We start from the raw sequence: 21,691 nt of genomic DNA, 5'->3' as shown, positions 1-21,691 counted from the left end.
TGGGACCTCTGAGCACAAAAGTCCTGAAACTGATAACTCTGATTCCTGCTAAGTCCTGAGAATTTGTTTTATCTCTAGCCTCTTTGCTGCCATTATAGGTTTTCATCAGCTGGCCAGGCTGGCGGGATGAGCTGGGTTCAAAGGAGCTGGCTATATCAATAACTAAGAAGTTGGTGAAGAAACCACACATGAGTTTCTAAAGTCTAGGGCGGGACTGCTCAGTGACACCAAGGGTCAGCTGGGCAGCGCTGGAAAAGGAGTGTGCACCTGGATTCTTTTTATTTTATGAGGGAGACACACATAAGGGAGGTTCCATGGAATGTTCTTCACCAAATAAGGCAGGGAATCCACTGCACGACCAGCACGCAGCTTCATACAAGAGGTTATCAGCATAGAAGTTAACTAGTGAGATCAAAATAAACACACAAACTCAATTTACCTTTTTCTTTGACCAGGTCTGAGACAGCCCTCCCCTCTGGCTACTGCCTCAAGCCACCCTGTGGGGCAGCGAGGTTTACACAGGACTAGCAGGAGAGAGAGACAGAGCACACCAGGGAGTGGCCTTTTATTGGGGAACAAGAAATTCAGGGAGAAATTCCATCCAATGAAGGTCGAGGGGGACAGCATTCCAAGGTCAGGGTCAGTGATTGGTCTCAGGGTCAATGGTCAGTGACACCCCCACACGGATGGGCTCTCGCACCTAGAGAGGGTGGGGATTAGTTCCAACACAGTTTAGCCAGAATACCTCACACCCAATCAGGGAGGTGCCCAATCACGTGCGAGAATGGCTTCCCACAAGGGAATAAGGTTTCAAAGATGGACTCTTACTTTGTGATGTCATGTGGTCACCAGATTGACTGATATCTTGGCAAGTCACACCCATCTCATGTGCTGTGTGGGATCACAGGAAGAGCAAGAGGAAAGGCACATTTGCAGCACACTGCCAGAGCAGTCCCTTCCTAAGCTCAAATGCACATAGCTCACACACACAGCCTCACTACAATAGGTCTGTTTCAGGAAGTCTGTGAAATCAAAACTATCCCAGGTGGATCACACCTCTTTGGCCCATATCTGCCCAATGATAAGCAACCTGCATCCTTTCCCCATCATCAGAGCAAATGCAATTCTCTGGTTTCTTGCTACTTTGTACTCACACAATGCACTCACCTTTGGACTCTCAATTTTCAGGGGTAGATGTCAAGCTCTCTGTTTTTTTTCTTGTTGTTGTTTTGTTTTGTTTTTTTCCACCTTAAATTATATCCCCATTTCTTTTTTATTTTGGAATCACTTTCATTTCCTTCTGGAAGTGGGAAGAGATTACATAGCACACTATATATATATATATATATATATATATATATATATATATATATATATATAGAGAGAGAGAGAGAGAGAGAGAGAGAGAGAGAGAGAAAGAGAGAGAGAGAGAGAGAGAGAGGTATTTCAGCCACAAAGTTGGACTCCTAAATATCCACCTCTTTATAAGTTACATGTAGGTTGGTGAACTAACACTTTGCCTTTGGATAAACTTGCTAGTATCTCTATCTCTTGAGATCTCACTTGAAATGGAGGTGCGATATTTTTAACATCATGTAAGACTTTCAATTTATTGATAAGGGGTGCAAAAAATGTAACTAAAAGTTATTCTGAAGCATAATGTTTGTTGACCATTTATCCTTCCACCATCACTATCAATTCCCCTCTCTATCTTCTTGCTATGATTTTAAGCCATTTCAAAACAATTTAACTTCTAATGCCACCTTGACAGCTTTAGAATATAATTCTGTTATTTCTGAGTGCATATACTGGGGAAGTATATACCTGGGAAGCTATACCATCTATAGCTCAGTTGTGCTAGGGCAGTGAAATAGCTTACCAAGAGATCAAAGAAGCCACCAGGAAATGGGATGTGTGACATAAGATTTATCAAAAAATACTCACCAGGAAGATTCAGTGGTGAAGGGCTAGACAGGAGCTTTTCCATAAAGTCCAGAGGTGAAAGGCTGGACAGGTGCAACTCCATTTCACACAGTGTTTCACCTGAAAATAGTGTCCCAATCCCTCTCAATGTCTGATGGCCAACTGGACAAGCACTTTCCTGTCCACAGTGCCTTTCCACACCAGTTATCACAGGGGTGGGGAGGGAGGTTATGGGTTAAATTATTAGGTTACAGAAGCAGTAATATAATTAGCTTTGATTGCTTTGTCCAGTTTTATGACCAGCATCCCAAGGAACTTGGAATATATGCAAGAAAGTATCTTTCTACAGATAGCACAACTGGCCCTAATTTCTAGCATACTTGAGGGAAAGCCAGTGTCCTTCAAGATAATATTTATCCAGAAATTGTGGCCTAGGCTCATTCTTATGGCTTTCTTAATTTGGCTAGGTTCTTGAAACCAGAAAAGAGCATTTCAGGGATATGGTATTTTTGAAAAACATTTATCCTTTAGTTGTAGGTGGATACAATACCTTTAAATTTTTATATGGGCTGAGGATCAAACCCAGTGCCTCACTCATGCTGGGTGAGCGCTTTTCCTCTGAGCCACAACCCCAGCCCGGGATATGGTATTTTATTGTCCTCTTTTTCTCCAAAGATGACATGGAAGCTAAAAATAATATTAGGATTTTTATAACTATCTTCCAGCCTGGAAGTGCCTCAGAATCAGAGGACACTTCTTCAAAAGCAGAATCATAGAAAAAAATCAAATTTGGCTTTCAGCAAATGATGAATTATGTAAATTTAATCTTCAAAATCTAATCATCTTCTTCAATTGTATCTGTACCATCCCCAGTAATGTACAAGTTTACTAAAGTTACTTGGCATTATCCAATTTTCTAATTTTTGTCAATCTAATGAATATGAAGTAGTGACTCATTATTGCTTTATTCAGATTACCAGCAATGTTGAATATATCCAGAAGATTTTTTTTCAGTTATTTGGATTCCCTGGTGTTTTTTTTTTTTTTTTCTTGTTCTTTTGCAGGAATACCTTTTGACTACTTATAAGTTTGTGTTTCTAAATACTTTCCAGTAATCAGTCCTCTGTACATTATCTAGAATGTATTTCATAAAAAAGAAAATCTTAATTTTGTCATAATAAAATCCATAATTTCTTAGGTTATGAGTGATACTTTGAAGTTTGTTTAAAAGATTATCCCTAATGATAGGTTTAAAATACATACTTTTATGGATTTTTAACTTTATAATTTTAAATTTCAAGATGTTTTTTCTTCATCCATTTAGAGTTCATTTTAAGTGAATGAAGATTCTTAACCCTCAAGAATGTAATTTTATTTTTCTGTATTTAGTGATCTGATTGCTCCTAGCTACTCCTAAACATTGACCATTCATTGTGATATCCTTTTTATTAAACAATGATTTCTACACTTTTCTAAAATCTATTTTGCATGAACATGACTTCATATTAATAGCTTTTAAAATGTTAATGTCATATTCAAAAATTTTATCCTTTTAAATTTTTTTTCAAAATTAACCTAGAAAATTTTGAAAACTACTGCTTTCATAAAATCTTTAAATGCTCATTTCATGGAATTTATAAATTATTTGGAAGAGAAATTCACACATTTAAATGTCTTTCTGACCAAAATCATGGCATAACTCTTAATTTATTCAAATCTTCCTTTATGCCTTTTAAAATACTTAATACTTTCAACATAGAGGTCTATGTATCTTTGTTAAATTTATTCTCAATATTATGTAACTTTTGTTGCTACTATAAATTCTATCTTATTTACTATATCACTATCTAGCAACTTTGGTAAACACCTTTTATTTGAATAGTTTGTTGCCAATTCTTTTTTGTTTTTTCTAGATAAAGCCTCATGGCATGTACAAAGGTATTTTATCTATTTCTTTTTAATTCATACATTGCATATTTCTGAGTCCTTTCTGATAGAACAGATTAACACTTGCAAAGTACATGAAGTGGTAACAATGGTGGTGGACATTCTTTTTTTTTTTTTTTTTAATTTTTTATTGTTGGCTGTTCAAAACATTACATAGTTCTTGATATATCATATTTCACAATTTGATTCAAGTGGGTTATGAGCTCCCATTTTTACCCCATATACAGATTGCAGAACCACATCAGTTACACATCCATTGATTTACATATTGCCATACTAGTGTCTGTTGTATTCTGCTGCCTTTCCTATCCTCTACTATCACCCCTCCCCTCCCCTCCCCTCCCCTCTTCTCTCTCTGCCCCCTCTACTGACATTCGTTTGTCCCCCTTGTATTATTTTTCCCCTTCCCCTCACTTCCTCTTGTATGTACTTTTGTATAACTCTGAGGGTCTCCTTCCGTTACCATGCATTTTCCCTTCTCTCTCCCTTTCCCTCCCACCTCTCATCCCTGTTTAATGTTAATCTTCTTCTCATGCTCTTCGACCCTACTCTGTTCTTAGTTACTCTCCTTATATCAAAGAAGACATTTGGCATTTGTTTTTTAGGGATTGGCTAGCTTCACTTAGCATAATCTGCTCTAATGCCATCCATTTCCCTGTAAATTCTATGATTTTGTCATTTTTTAATGCAGAGTAATACTCCATTGTGTATAAATGCCACATTTTTTTTTATCCATTCATCCATTGAAGGGCATCTAGGTTGGTTCCACAGTCTAGCTATTGTGAATTGTGCTGCTATGAACATCGATGTAGCAGTGTCCCTGTAGCATGCTCTTTTTAGGTCTTTAGGGAATAGACCGAGAAGGGGAATACCTGGGTCAAATGGTGGCTCCATTCCCAGCTTTCCAAGAAATCTCCATACTGCTTTCCAAATTGGCTGCACCAATTTGCAGTCCCACCAGCAATGTACAAGAGTACCCTTTTCCCCACATCCTCGCCAGCACTTGTTGTTGTTTGACTTCATAATGGCTGCCAATCTAACTGGAGTGAGATGGTATCTTAGGGTGGTTTTGATTTGCATTTCTCTGACTGCTAGAGATGGTGAGCATTTTTTCATGTACTTGTTGATTGATTGTATGTCCTCCTCTGAGAAGTGTCTGTTCAGGTCCTTGGCCCATTTGTTGATTGGGTTGTTTGTTCTCTTATTGTCTAATTTTTTGAGTTCTTTGTATACTCTGGATATTAGGGCTCTATCTGAAGTGTGAGGAGTAAAGATTTGTTCCCAGGATGTAGGCTCTCTATTTACCTCTCTTATTGTATCTTTTGCTGAGAAAAAACTTTTTAGTTTGAGTAAGTCCCATTTGTTGATTCTAGTTATTAACTTTTGTGCTTTGGGTGTCCTATTGAGGAATTTGGAGCCCGACCCCACAGTATGTAGATCGTAGCCAACTTTTTCTTCTATCAGACGGCGTGTCTCTGATTTGATATCAAGCTCCTTGATCCATTTTGAATTAACTTTTGTGCATGGTGAGAGAAAGGGATTCAGTTTCATTTTGTTGCATATGGATTTCCAGTTTTCCCAGCACCATTTGTTGAAGATGCTGTCCTTCCTCCATTGCATGCTTTTAGACCCTTTATCAAATATAAGATAGTTGTAGTTTTGTGGATTGGTTTCTGTGTCCTCTATTCTGTACCATTGGTCCACCCGCCTGTTTTGGTACCAGTACCATGCTGTTTTTGTTACTATTGCTCTGTAATATAGTTTGAAGTCTGGTATCGCTATACCGCCTGATTCACATTTCCTGCTTAGCATTGTTTTTGCTATTCTGGGTCTTTTATTTTTCCATATGAATTTCATGATTGCTTTCTCTATTTCTACAAGAAATGCCGTTGGGATTTTGATTGGCATTGCATTAAACCTATAGAGAACTTTTGGTAATATCGCCATTTTGATGATGTTAGTTCTGCCTATCCATGAACAGGGTATATTTTTCCATCTTCTAAGATCTTCTTCTATTCCTCTCTTTAGGGTTCTGTAGTTGTCATTGTATAAGTCTTTCACCTCTTTTGTTAGGTTGATTCCCAAGTATTTTATTTTTTTTGAAGATATTGTGAATGGAGTGGTTGTCCTCATTTCCATTTCAGAGGATTTGTCGCTGATATACAGGAATGCCTTTGATTTATGCGTGTTGATTTTATATCCTGCCACTTTGCTGAATTCATTTATTAGCTCTAATAGTTTCTTTGTAGAGCCTTTTGGGTCTGCTAGGTATAGAATCATGTCATCTGCAAATAGTGATAATTTAAGTTCTTCTTTTCCTATTTTGATGCCTTTAATTTCTTTCGTCTGTCTAATTGCTCTGGCCAGTGTTTCGAGAACTATGTTGAACAGAAGTGGTGAGAGAGGGCATCCCTGTCTTGTTCCAGATTTTAGAGGGAATGCCTTCAATTTTTCTCCATTCAGAATGATGCTAGCCTGAGGCTTAGCATAGATTGCTTTTACAATATTGAGGTATGTTCCTGTTATCCCTAGTTTTTCTAGAGTTTTGAACATAAAGGGATGCTGTACTTTGTCGAATGCTTTTTGCGCATCTATCGAGATGATCATATGGTTCTTATTTTTAAGTCTATTGATGTGGTGAATAACATTTATTGATTTCCGTATATTGAACCAGCCTTGCATCCCAGGGATGAATCCTACTTGATCGTGGTGCACAATTTTTTTGATATGTTTTTGTATCCGAGTGGCCAGAATTTTATTGAGGATTTTTGCATCTAGGTTCATTAGAGATATTGGTCTGTAGTTTTCTTTCTTTGAAGTGTCTTTGTCTGGTTTAGGTATCAGGGTGATGTTGGCCTCGTAGAATGAATTTGGAAGTTCTCCCTCTTTTTCTATTTCCCGAAGTAGCTTGAAAAGTATTGGTATTAGTTCCTCTTTAAAGGTTTTGTAAAACTCTGCTGTATACCCATCCGGTCCTGGGCTTTTCTTAGTTGGTAGTCTTTTGATGGTTTCTTCTATTTCCTCAACTGATATTGGTCTGTTTAGGTTGTCTATATCCTCCTGACTCAATCTGGGCAGATCATATGACTTCAGAAATTTATCTATGCCTTCACTATCTTCTAATTTATTGGAGTATAAGGATTCAAAATAATTTTTGATTATCTTCTGTATTTCTGAAGTGTCTGTTGTGATATTGCCTCTTTCATCCCGTATGTTAGTGATTTGAGTTCTCTCTCTTCTTCTCTTCGCTAGCATGGCTAAGGGTCTGTCGATTTTGTTTATTTTTTCAAAGAACCAACTTTTAGTTTTGTCAATTTTTTCAATTGTTTCTTTTGTTTCGATTTCATTAATTTCAGCTCTGATTTTAATTATTTCTTGCCTTCTACTTCTTTTGCTGTTGTTTTGCTCTTCTTTTTCTAGGATTTTGAGATGAAGTATGAGATCATTTATTTGTTGGTTTTTTCTTTTTTTAAGGAATGAACTCCAAGCAATGAATTTTCCTCTTAGAACTGCTTTCAATGTGTCCCATAGATTCCGATATGTTGTGTCTGTGTTTTCATTAATCTCTAAGAATTTTTTAATTTCCTCCTTGATGTCTTCTATAACCCATTGATCATTCAGTAACCTATTGTTCATTCTCCAAGTGATGTATTCTTTTTCCTTCCTTCTTTTATCGTTGATTTTCAGTTCCATTCCATTATGATCAGATAGGATGCATGGTATTATCTCTACTCCTTTGTATTGTCTAAGAGTTTCCCTGTGACATAATATATGATCTATTTTTGAGAAGGATCCATGTGCTGCTGAGAAAAACGTGTAACTGCTTGATGTTGGGTGGTATATTCTATATATGTCAATTAAGTCTAGGTTATTAATTGTGTTATTGAGTTCTATAGTTTCCTTATTCAACTTTTGTTTGGAAGATCTGTCCAGTGGTGAGAGAGGTGTGTTGAAGTCTCCCATGATTATTGTATGGTGGTCTATTAGACTCTTGAACTTGAGAAGAGTTTGTTTGATGAACATAGCTGCACCATTGTTTGGGGCATATATATTTATGATTGTTATGTCTTGTTGGTGTATGGTTCCCTTGAGCAGTATGTAGTGTCCCTCTTTATCCCTTTTGATTAACTTTGGCTTAAAATCTATTTTATTTGATATGAGTATGGATACTCCTGCTTGTTTCCGAAGTCCATATGAGTGATATGATTTTTCCCAACCTTTCACCTTCAGTCTATGTATGTCTTTTCCTATCAAATGCGTCTCCTGTAGGCAGCATATTGTTGGGTCTTGTTTTGTGATCCATTCTACTAGCCTGTGTCTCTTGATTGGTGAGTTTAAGCCATTAACATTTAGGGTTATTATTGAGATATGGGTTGTTCTTCCAGCCATATTTGTTTATTTATGTTACTAAACATGGTTTGTTTTCCACTTTGATTATTTTCCCCCCTTTAGTGTCCTACCTCCCACTGTTGGTTTTCATTGTTATTTTCCATTTCCTCTTCCTGTAATGTTTTGCCAAGGATGTTTTGAAGAGATGGTTTTCTAGCTGCAAATTCTTTTAACTTTTGTTTATCGTGGAAGGTTTTAATTTCATCTTCCATCCTGAAGCTTAATTTCGCTGGAAACACAATTCTTGGTTGGAACCCATTTTCTTTCAGTGTTTGAAATATGTTATTCCAGGATCTTCTAGCTTTCAGAGTCTGTGTTGAAAGATCAGCTGTTATCCTGATTGGCTTACCCCTAAATGTGATCTGCTTCCTTTCTCTTGTAGCTTTTAAAATTCTCTCCTTGTTCTGTATGTTGGGCATCTTCATTATAATGTTTCTAGGTGTGGGTCTCTTATGATTTTGCACATTCGGCGTCCTGTAGGCTTCTAGGATTTGGGGTTCTGTCTCATTCTTCAAGTCTGGGAAGTTTTCTCGAATTATTTCATTGAATAGATTGCTCATTCCTTTGGTTTGAAACTCTGTTCCTTCCTGTATCCCAATGACTCTTAAATTTGGTCTCTTGATGTTATCCCATATTTCTTGGATGTTCTGCTCATGGTTTCTTAACAGTCTTGCTGAGCTGTCTATGTTCTTTTCAAGTTGAAATACTTTATCTTCATTGTCTGATGTTCTGTCTTCTAAGTGTTCTACTCTGCTGGTAGTATTCTCAATTGAGTTTTTAAGTTGGCTTATTGCTTCCTGCATTTCTAGGATTTCTGTTTGTTTGTTTTTTATAACCTCTATCTCCCTGTATAGTTGATCTTTTGCTTCTTGGATTTGTTTATGTAATTCATTGTTGAAGTGATCTTTCATTGTCTGATTTTGCTGTCTGATGTCTTCTTTGAGACTCCAGATCATCTGAAGCATGTATATCCTGAATTCTTTATCTGACATTCCATCAGCTGCAGCTATTACCTCTTCTAACGTTGAGTTGACCTGCAATGCTTGTGGTCCTTTCTTTCCTTGTCTCTTCATACTGTTCGCGTTCCTTTCTTCTTGGTGAAACTGTTGTGCTATTGAATTTTCCCCCTATATATTTATATTGGTCTTGTATAGTTGCAAAGTCTCCCTCGCAGGCGCGGGCGGCGGCTCTGCCCCTCCTCCAATTGGGGCAATGTGCCTACCACGCCGGCAGGCCGCTGGGCCTGCTCTGCCAGTCGGTAGCAGGTCCGCCGACCTTGCAGGCGCGGGCAGCGGCTCTGTCCCTCTGCGGGCCGCTAGGCTTGTTCTGTCGGTGGTCGCAGTTCTGCCTACTTTGCAGGCGCAGGCAGCGGCACTGCCCCTCTGCAGGCCTCTGGGGCTGTACTGCCAGTGGGTCGCAGGTCTGCCTACTTTGCAGGCGTGGGGGGGGGGCGGCTCTACCCTTCCTCAGGCCACTGGGCCTGTTCTGTCTCTCGGTTGCAGGTCTGACCTGTTCTGATGGTGGTCTCAGTTCCGACTACCTTGCAGGCGCGGGGGGGAGGGGGCGGCTCTGCCTCTCAGCAGGCGGCTGCTCCTCTTCTGCTGGTGGGTCGCAGGCCCGCCTACCTTGCAGGAGTGATTGGAAGCTCTGTCCCGCCGCGGGCCACTGGGCCTTTTCTGTCGGTGGTCACCCTTCCCCTACCTGGCAGGCGAGGGGGGTGGGGGGCGCCTCTGCCCCTCAGCAGGCCGCTGGGCCTGCTCTGTGTTTGGTCGAAGTTCCCTCTACTATGCCGGCGCAGGGGGAGGGGGTGGCTCAGCCTCTCAGCAGGCGGCTGCTCCTCTTCTCGGTGGTGGACATTCTTACCCTCTCACTCTCACTGGCCCAAAGGCAAGTCTCTGTGGTTTCTCATTACATATGGATGCTCAGTTTCTTTGGTATAAAACAATTAGTATCATAGTTAAATTTCCTTTTATTTCTATTCTACTAAAATTTTTGTCATATTAAACATGTGTTGATTTTTATTAATTCTTTTTTATGACAATTAAATCAATTATGACTTCTTCCTTGCAGTCTACTAGTATGTTGATAGATTTTTTTTTAATGTTGATCATAACTGCTCCTCCTCTGGACTTTCAAAAATGAGCTTTTTCGATTAACATTAAACAGATAGATGAGGTGGGATGGAAAGGGAGAGAAAAGGGAAATTGCATGGTAATGGAGGGAGACCCTCATTGTTATACAAAACTACATATAAGAGGTTGTGAGGGGAATGGGAAAATAAACAAGTAGAGAAATGAATTACAGTAGATGGGGTAGAGGGAGAAGATGGGAGGGGAGGGGAGGGGGGATAGTAGAGGATAGGAAAGGTAGCAGAATACAACAGTTACTAATATGGCATTATGTAAAAATGTGGATGTGTAACGGATGTGACTCTGCAATCTGTATTTGGGGTAAAATTGGGAGTTCATAACCAACTTGAATCTAATGTATGAAATATGATATGTCAAGAGCTTTATAATGTTTTTAACAACCAATAAAAAAAAAATAAATAAATAAATTAGAATTATATGCTCACAATAATTAAAAAAAAAAAAAAAAAAATGAGCTTTTTCCTTTCTCCAGGGTAATCAATGAGAGACCAATAACTGACTGACTGACTGACAGGGTGACAAAGGTTAGTTCCTGTACCTCAAGGTGAAACCAATTCTGAGATGCAGTATGCTCCAGAAATCCCACAGGGTGAGACCAAAGTTAGTCTCCATTCTTGCTCAACATCATTTCTTCTTCACTGTCCTCCCTTCCTCGTTCCACTTCTGCCAAGAATGCTGCCCAAATACAACATTTTTCCAAAAATTGTCCTTAAGATCCTCTTAATGCAAACTGACTGGAAGTAGTAGTAATCTTTTATTGAAGGCTAAGAATAAATTTCAGAAACCTCAACTTTATTCTTACCCTAGGTTGAGAATTAGCAGTACAAAATCTCCCCTAAGCCTCTCAACATAAACACATTTGATCCTCCTTTCCAGGTTTATAATCCCCATTTTGTCCTTCTTGGCATGTGGTATCACCATATGCTAATGATATTAAAATAAGGCTCCTCCTTGGGCAAAGCCTAATCTTATCACTGGGTGGGCAATAGAGGATCCAAAACAAGAGAAGTTACAGAATTTTGAACAGTTATGAGATGACAAAATACAAAGGCAGAGAGCAACTTGTCTAGGAAAAGAACTTATGAAACACTGTGTACAAATTAAATAGCTAGATACAAAAAAAATAGTTTACAAATTTAGGGATCTCTGCATAGATTTTTTTACATACATTTGAAAACTAACTATGGATATGAGAGATAAAAAGAAAATTTGAGGGGCTGGGGATGTGCCTCAAGCGGTAGCATGCTCGCCTGGCATGCCCAGGGCTCTGGGTTCGATCCTCAGCACCACATAAAAATAAAATAAAGATGTTGTGTCCACTAAAAACTAAAAAAAAAATAAATAAATATTTAAAAATTCTCTCTTTAAAAAAAAAGAAAAGAAAGAAAATTTGATTTTCCATGTAATTGATATCCAGTAAAATGATTTTTAGTGAACTAGAACACTTTCCTATTATAATTCATCATATAAATTACTTCTGATACTACATCAGTAATATCAAATATCCTTTTATAAATTGATATGTTAGGAAAAACTAAGTAAATGTATGATAAATTATTATATATGACAAATAAATGTAACTAAGACTGACTCCTTTGCAGAAGTTTTTTTTTTTTTTCCTTTTATATAGGTACAAATTAATTATTCAGAATAGTGGGTTTCACTGTGGTAGATATATAGATACATATATCATAATTTGATCAAACAAATTTATTCTTAAAAAATAATTTCAGCTCAATACTTTTTCTTTTCCTCATAAGAGTAGTATGGTAGACAGACTTTAAGTTGTTCCCCAATCATCCCCACCTCCTAGAATTCATCACTTTTTATAATGTCTAAACTTTGAGTACGGACTGTATTTATAATTTAACTTCTTTTGTGGGATGTGTTGCACCATTCCTGGAGGTACTGCAATATCAGGTCTATGCATGGAGTGGACAAAGCAAGCGCCTACTGCTCTAAAACTCCAATTACTATCATATCATATTTTAAATTGATAAGAATAAATGCTAAACTTGATCTTAGCCAAAAGGCCAAGAAGATCCTATTATCATTTAACTTCTAGCAAATAGAATATGACAGAAGTAGTTAAATGACATTTCAAAGGTTAGTTACAAAGACTATGGCTTCAATCTTGGGCACATTTTCCTGCTCAATCATTCTGAAGGAATTCAGTGTTATGTTGTGGGCCTCCTTCTGGAGAGGTCCAAATGACAAGGAACTGAGTCTCTGATCAACAACCAGAGAGTCTGAGGCCCAGTGACACCAATGTATTCTACCACTGAGTTTTGACATGATGTAGACATAGCCAAAACCTTTGAGGCTTGTGAGAAAACTCTGAGTCAGAAGCTACAGCTAAGTTGCACTCAGATTCCTGATCCCTAGATATTTTGAGATAATAAACATTTATTGTTTTAAACTGTAAAACTTGAGGAGAATTTGTTACACAGCAATAGTTAACTAATATAAATACAAGGTCTTTAAAAAATTTAATCTGAAAATCTATAATTCAGGGAAGTCATAGTAATGAACAAAAAAGAGGTAATACAGATTATATGTTCTACAATATATGTTGTGCTCATAGTACAAACTGAGTGTTTAGAGAATAGTTTATAATAAAGGTGTGTGTTCAGTAAGAACTGTTTTACAAACTGCTTTGCTACATTTAAATTTCCATAGCACTATGTAAGGCTAGGTGGTGCTCCACCTCTTTGTCAACACTTGAATTTTGTCAAATTTATGATTCCAGATCTTCTAGAGATGAGTAATGAGGATTTCTTTAGACTTTATTTTCATTTTTCTTTGTTGATAATATGTGCTGCAAATACTTTTTCCCACCATTTGGCTTGTTTCTTCACTTTCTTAGTGACAACTCTTGGTGAAGAGAAATTCATAAATGGAAAGTGGCTATCAGTATTTTCTGTGACCTCAGTAAGAAATATTTTCCTAAATGAGGATACTTCCCTGTGTCACTTTTGAAAGACCTTTATAATGCTTTAACACATTGAGGCGTACAATATTCCAGAATTGAGTTTTGTATGAGATGTGAGACTGGAATCATATACCCTTTTTATCAATTTACACATATTATTTTATTGATATAACTATATACATTAATGAGATTTGTTGTTATATATTCAAATGTGCACATTTGAACAATATAATCTTGTCAATTCCATTTCCCAGTGCCTCTCCTTTCCCTTCGCTTCCCTTGCTCCTCTTCTTTTACTCTAATTGTGTCATTTCTATTTTTATGAGCTCTTCCCTTGACCCTTTATATTTCCTTTTTTATTTTTTCTCTCTGGCTTCCACTTATGAGAGAAAGCAAGAATATGATCCATGACTTCCTGGGTATGGTTTACTTTGCTTAATACAATGCTCTCAAGTTCCATTCATTTTCTTGCAAAGGACATCATTTCATTGTTCTTTAGGACTGAATAAAACACACAAGCATGCCTAGCTATTGAGAATTGTGTTCAGATGCTGACTTTAATTCTTTAGAATAAATATTGAGGAGAGGTATAACTGGATATCATGTTTCCATTCCAAGGAGTCACCATACTGATTTCCAAAGTGATTTACTAATTTACAACTCCACTAATAATGTGTAAGTGTATCTTTTTCTCCACATCCTTTCCAGCATTTATTATAATTTGTATTCTTGATGGTTGCCATTCTAACTGGGGTGAGATATAATCACAGTGTAGTTTTGATTTACACTTCTGTGATTGCTAAAGATGTTGAACATTCTTCATATATTTGTTGATCATTTGTATTTTTTCTTTTAAGAAGTGTCTGTTCACCCATAGCACAAGAGTTAATAACAAGAATCAACAAATGGGACTTACTCAAACTAAAAAGTTTTTTTTTTTTTTTCTCAGCAAGAGAAACAATAAGAGAGGTAAATAGGGAGCCTATATCATGGGAACAAATTTTTACTCCTCACACTTCAGATAGAGCCCTAATATCCAGAGTATACAAAGAACTCAAAAAATTAAACAATAAGATAACAAATAACCCAATCAACAAATGGGCCAAGGACCTGAACAGACACTTCTCAGAGGAGGATATACAATCAATCAACAAGTACATGAAAAAATGCTCACCATCTCTAGCAGTCAGAGAAATGTAAATCAAAACCACCCTAAGATACCATCTCACTCCAGTAAGATTGGCAGCCATTATGAAGTCAAACAACAATAAGTGCTGGAGAGGATGTGGGGAAAAGGGTACTCTTGTACATTGCTGGTGGGACTGCAAATTGGTGCGGCCAATTTGGAAAGCAGTATGGAGATTCCTGGGAAAGCTGGGAATGGAACCACCATTTGACCCAGCTATTGCCCTTCTCGGACTATTCCCTGAAGGCCTTAAAAGAGAGTACTACAGGGATACTGCCACATCGATGTTCATAGCAGCACAATTCACAATAGCTAGACTGTGGAACCAAACCAGATGCCCTTCAATAGATGAATGGATAAAAAAAAAATGTGGCATTTATACACAATGGAGTACTACGCAGCACTAAAAAATGACAAAATCATGGAATTTGCAGGGAAATGGATGGCACTAGAGCAGATTATGCTAAGTGAAGTTAGCCAATCCCTAAAAAATAAATGCCAAATGTCTTCTTTGATATATTGAGAGCAACTAAGAACAGAGCAGGGAGGAAGAGCAGGAGGAAAAGATTAACATTAAACAGAGACATGAGGTGGGAGGGAAAGGGAGAGAAAATGGAAATTGCATGGAAATGGAAGGAGACCCTCATTGTTATACAAAATTACATATAAGAGGTTGTGAGGGGAATGGGAAAAAAAACAAGGAGAGAAATGAATTACAGTAGATGGGGTAGAGAGAGAAGATGGGAGGGGAGGGGAGGGGGGATAGTAAAGGATAGGAAAGGTAGCAGAATACAACAGTTACTAATATGGCATTATGTAAAAATGTGGATGTGTAACCGATGTGATTCTGCAATCTGTATTTGGGGTAAAAATGGGAGTTCATAACCCACTTGAATCTAATGTATGAAATATGATATGTCAAGAGCTTTGTAATGTTTTGAACAACCAATAAAAAAAATAAATAAAACCATAACAAAAAAGAAGTGTCTGTTTAGTTCCTTTGCCCATTTATTGATTAGGTTATTTGGAGGTTTTTGTGGTAAGTGTTTTGTTTATATGAAGGATATTAATTCGCATTGGAACAGAACTTAGTAAAGATTTTTTTCTTTTGCTATTCAGAAACTTGTTAATTTGATGTCATCCCATTTATTAACTCCTGACATTATTTCCTTAACTATAGGCCTGCACCTACAGAGTGTTGACCCTGTATTTTCTTCCAAAAGTTGCATAGTTTTTAAGTCTTTGACCCATCTTGAGTTAATTTTTATACAGGGTGAGAGATAGGACTCATTCTTCTACTATGGATAACCAATTTCTCCAACACCACTTGTTAGAAAGCCTGCCTTTTCTCCAGTGTATATTTTTTGGTGCCTTTGTGGGCCAGATGACTGTATTTGTGAGAGTTTGTCTGTGTGTCTTCAGTTCTATTCCATTGATCTGTATTTGTTTTTTATTCCATGAAGTTTTTGTGACTATAGCTCTGTAGTATAATTTGGAATCAGCTTTTGTGATACCTCCAGCATTGCTTCTTTTGCTTAGAATCCCCTTGAGTATTCTGGTCTTTTATTCTTGAGCATGAATTTTAGGACTGTTTTTACTAAGTCTGGGAAGAATGTCATTGGTATCTTGATGGATATTGCATTAAATCTGTAGATGATTTTTGGAATTTGGGTCATTTTAGCATTATTAGTTGTGCCTATCCATGATCATGAAAAATCTTTCCATTTCTTTCTTCAGGGTTCTATAATTTTTATTGGAGAGGTCTTTTACCTCCTTAGTTTAGTTTATTTCTACTTCTTTCTGAGGCAATGGTTGTTACTGGATGGCATCAGTACCAGCCTGGGGAGGAAAAGGCTAGGTTATAATTATTGGCATCAGATCAATATTGGTATCAGATCTGCCATTTTTAGGTTGGGAGCCATTTTTATCTCGGGACTCCTAAGTTTTGATTGAAGAGTCATTTTATTCAGGGATCCCAGGCTGTGGTGTCCTCAGCCTTCAGGTTATATCTTTCTGTTTGCTTTTCTGAATGTGCCTGATAAAAGGTTAACCCTACCCAGCTCATGACACAGCCCCTAGGCATGCTTGTGAAAGTCCCCTTGAGGTCTATCAAGCTGCTCTGTGAGTGCCGACAGGCTGCTACTCCCCTGAGAGGGACCCCCTCAAAGGGACAGCCTTGTCGGTTTGCTCCATGCTGCTGACAATACATCTGTTGCATGGGATTCTGGTGAGTGGTGTGGTCCTTGAAATTTGCGTGGACTTTGTGAGTGTCCTATATATAATGTTCACTGCTCCAGAAATATTTGAAATCAAATTGGTAGGAAAATGATTTTATTCAAAGCCAGTTTTGAAAGAAGACAAAATAAAACTATTATTTTAAAGGTTTCATCTTCAAAATCCCTGAAGATGAGCAGAACTTTTAAAGGAGAAGAGGCAGTAGTTACAGCAAAGTGAGACAGAAGGTAGGCATTGTGCATATGTAGATATGATTAGCATGTGCTAGATAGGTGGGGGCAGAGTGCAATCTCCACTCCCAACTTCTTGGCATCCATCAGGTCTTTGGGGCTTGGTTTCACTCTCAACAGGAACAAGTTTCTCTTCATTTAGAGGGACCCCAAATTTAGTCTAGTTCATGACTAGTTTACCTTGATACAGTATGTATTGTGTCAGAGCTTGAGGATCCTTTTTTTTTTTAATGCCTAACAAGTGTGGGGGCCTTCCTATAGGTCAGGCAATTGTGCTCTATACAGCAGGGTATATGAGATGCACAGTCTGCAATTGTTCTAGACTGCACAACTCTGTGCATACTCCAAAAGGATATGGGAAAATCTAGACTGAGTCCCCTTCATCAGCGTGGTGTCCTCAGACTTCAGGTTATTTCTTTCTGTTTGCTCTAGGAGTATGGGTGTCCATGAGTGGGACCTGAGGGCCCCTAGCCATTCCTACTTGAGAACTGGTCATCAGTTTGGAGTTTTTCTCTCCCCTATTGTTCATGTTGAAATATTCCTAAAATTTGAGTGGGGCTGGTTTTGTGTAGATCAAGGTGTGCTGTCTCTTGGCTGGGGTGTGGATGTATCTGGTTATGAGTGTAGCTCAGCAGCCAAGTTTCTACTCCATGAATTCAGTGTTAACAGTAGATTCCCAGCACCACACAGAAAGGGGGAAATAAACAGAAGCAACAACAGTAAAAAGAAGGAAAAAAACAATATACAACATTCAAATAAATACTAGTTTCCTACTATGAAATCAAATACACTAATGACCACAGAAACAGGAATGGTGAGTTCAACAATTAACAACAAAACTGTTGTTAATTGTCAAAACTGTTGACCAGGATGAATGTTCACTGCCTGTGCCAGACTGTTCTGCTTTCCATTTCTTTCTTGGCTATGTATCCCTTAGAAAGACAAAGGACTGGGGATTGTCAAACTCTCTCTCCTTTTCTGTTGGTCACCAACCTGCATGCTGGAGTGGCCTGAACAGAAACTGGCTGAACAATCTTGGCTTCCCTTCTCACTGGTGTAAAGTTGGACAGATAGGAAGTACTGTCAATTGGAGTTTTGCCCAGATAGTCTATCACCTTGAGGTTGATTCAAAGCTCAAAATGATAAGTTCCAGAGAGGTTTAACTCTAATCAAAATTTAGGAACTTTGTCAGGTGGTATCTACTCAAAAGAAATTTAGATCCACCCAACCCTGTGACTGGGCAGAGACCATTCTCTGGTGGAAGTGTGAATCTCAGGGTCCACCCAAGAATTCTCACAGGTTCTTTCACCCTCTGCCCTAATTATGGCCTTTCCAGGCTCAACTCCCAAGTGTAACCATACTCACCTGTTCATTTTCCTACCCTTCATCAGCTGGTAGTGTGAGCTCCCAGACTTAAAGGGAAGGCAAGTTGAATTCTCCTCCATGTCTCCAACGTGAATTCCCTGTGGGTACAATCATCTCGGTGCCTGTTTCAATTACATGCTGCCAGGTACATACATTCTAGGCCACACAGTAAAAACTGGTTGAGATAATGTGGCAACATTGGCCATGATCGCCTGGGTTTCTGCATCAAAAATCTCCAGTGTGACCTCCTCAAGATGGCTCCCTGCCTTGGCTCTCTGCTGACCAGTTGACAGACATGACGTAGTTTTCAAACACCAGCTCACTGTATAGCCTTTGATTTGACTGAATTTGTACTGTTTTTTCTCATCTACAAATTTTCCTACACCAAATTTGTCTGCTATGCTTCTCTATCTGTGCTACCCCTCTCCTCTGCAGTGACCTGCTGACATTGTCACTACTGACATGACTCCAATGTACTCTTTATTTTTCTCTATTAAAAATACTCAATTTTCTGGATCTCTTAGTCTCTGAATATCCAATATTGAATTTCTGTGAATTCTGTCTTTTCCATCTTGCTGAGAAGCAGTACAAATGCTGCTCAGCATGTGTTGAGTGTCAGAGTACTGGAACCAAGCTACAAAATTATTTCTAGACCTGCAGTAGGACAAAGGTCTAGAGCCTTCCTTAGGAGTATGAATAAGTGTTTCCTGGTGGGTCCTAAGCAAGTAGGAATGTTCTAAGTATGTAGTTGAAAGTGGCTACAGCCTAGTTACAGAGGATTTTCAGGATCTACAGTCAAATTGAGGTCATAAGACCTGTATTGGAGCATGGATGTATGTGTATCTCATCCAATTCCTGGCAGCTGAGAGATGCTGGAGCCAGGTCATGATGGGTAGCTCAGAGGTCCACAGCCAGTACCAAGGACAGTGCGACTGTTTCCTGGATCATAGTCTTGCATGATCTCTTGCTGGGTTCCTTGGCAGATGATGCTATTGGCAAAAACCAAGAATAAATAGGGCTATGGGATAGGGCTTTCTCCAGGTCTGTAGCGAGTCCTATAGTCAGTAATCCTGTGGTCATTTGGGCATAGGCCAGACATCTCAAAATAACCCCTTTATTTTTTTGTCTTGAGCTCAAAACCATCTTGGTCTCAAAGCTCCCACAAAAGCACTTGTATCCATGAATTACTTCAAATTAATATTGGTGAGGGGAGATACATGTCAGGGAACCAACTATTGTACTATCTTGGTGCAATCCTGATGACTCCATTTTCAAAGCATAAATTTCAAATGAAAATATACTTTATATATCAATATGTAATGTATTATGTAGTATAATATGTTATGTAATATAAAAATATATAAATGCATTATATATTATATGTCATTAAAATGTGACAAAAATTAGCAGTAATTTATTTAAAATCACTCAAAATATATGTATATTTTTTTCTCTCAGGCCTTTCATTGATGTGCAAAGAAACCAGAGTTAGGCAGAAATGGATATTTTATTATACATAAACATTTTCTTGTCATTCTAGTTCAGATACACACAGATACACTTAGTAAACAGATTCCTAGAAATCACATTTCTATGTCTTTACAAAGTCCTTCAACTTCAAAAATTAACTAGAAACTTCCACATCAGGTTATTAAAGAAATTTAGACTACAACTGTAAAAATGAGTATGGTTAATGAGACAAAGAGAAAGAGGTAGAAAGACAGAACTGTAAAACATTTAATTGTGTATGGATCGGTTGTCTATGTATGTAAAGATGATTCGACAAGTGTGTCTAAGAAATATCCAAAGATCAAAAGAAAATAATTGAAAAATTTCATACTTCCAAACATCAATGATTATTTTCACATCATTTATAATGTGGCACAGTATACTTGAGCTATGGTATCAACTGTCAAGTAGGATATTTCTTATGCTTTAGACAATTTGTATTCACTGTAGATTTCATCTTCAATTACCTTCTATAAAATATTCCACCTGCTATATTCTGACTTATTTTCTAATTATTTCTGTTCTTAGTTAATTCTTCATTGTAAAGTATATGTTGCCCCAGACAAAAAACAACATTTTACTATTCTTATGACCTTAAAAATTGAATATAATCATGCTCAGAAAAATCTAAATTATTACAAATAGATTGATAATTTGATAGAAATATTGTAAAGCCTTTAAAAACCATAAAACCTACATGCTAATCTGAAGATAAGTTTTAAAAATATATTATTCTAGGCATAAAAAGCATTAATTAATAGGAAGAAATAATTCCATTCAAATTATTCCCCTGATGTGCAAAGCTAATTCAAACCTATATCAATCATCCTTGTGCTATATTCATAGACTAATTTATTGATATCATTGTCATTTTTCCAGTTAATAAAGATAAATAAAAATGAACAATGATCTTTAGTGCCTCTTGAATTCACACAATATATCTAAGCTCTCAGCAGATACTGAAAGTTTTGTGTTCAAATTCATCCAGAATCTAACTACTTCTCCTATCTTCACCACCATCACCCTTGCCTGCATTACCTTCAATTCTTACCCAAAGGATTAAGGGCATTCTAACTGATTCTCTATTCTCCACATAGAATTTAATGTTATTGTTTAAATGTAGAAGTTATATCAAGTCAGCTCTTTGCTCAAATGCCTCACAGTCATCCAATATCGTGAACAGTAAATACCCAAATCCTTAAAGTGACTAAGATGCCTGTGTCCTGGGTCCACCAGCTGATTAACTTCATGTCTGGCCATTCTCCCCATTATCCACCAAGCTCCAGGCACACTGGCCATCTTGCTTTCCTCAAAAGCAACAAGCACACTCTGTCTCAATGCTATTTCACTTGCTTTTGTCTCCTCATAAAATGACATAACCTCACATATCTGTGTGACCCTCCACCTCATTTCTTTCAGTGTTGTGCCTAAATGTCACATTTTGGAAAGGCCTTTGTTGTTCCCTTACCTTCCATAATACATTCTACCTTCTGACAGAGGCACATTTACTTATTCAGTTATGTATTACCTGCCCTTTCAACAAAAATGTAAGATCCATGTCCTCATTAATGGCCTCATGGACCTTTTTCCACTGGGGTATGTTGTGCAAATGGATCAGGACTTACACAAGATATTTCAAATGATGATTAAATGATTATATGAGTAGTGGTTGAAATCATGTGAATGAAGAACCTGGTTACCAACTAAACAAATATCTAAAATGAAAATAAAATTTTAAGAAATATATTGAATTATTATAGGAAAGAAAATAAATGTCATAAAAATGGCATACAGTTTTCCCGTTTATTATTGTGACTGATTTTCC

The 21,691-nt window shown here is 37.5% G+C and overlaps 1 pseudogene; it reads right to left on the bottom strand.

Annotated features, from left to right (window-relative positions):
- Positions 1-12,292: 12,292 nt before the first annotated feature.
- LOC114083608 (U2 spliceosomal RNA) lies at positions 12,293-12,454 on the bottom strand (annotated as a pseudogene).
- Positions 12,455-21,691: the final 9,237 nt, after the last annotated feature.

Source organism: Marmota flaviventris, chromosome 6, assembly GCF_047511675.1.
Source record: "Marmota flaviventris isolate mMarFla1 chromosome 6, mMarFla1.hap1, whole genome shotgun sequence".
In the NCBI taxonomy this organism is placed as follows: Eukaryota; Metazoa; Chordata; class Mammalia; order Rodentia; family Sciuridae; genus Marmota; species Marmota flaviventris.
Note: the sequence above shows the minus strand (reverse complement) of the source record. Positions and strands in the feature narration are given on the sequence as shown.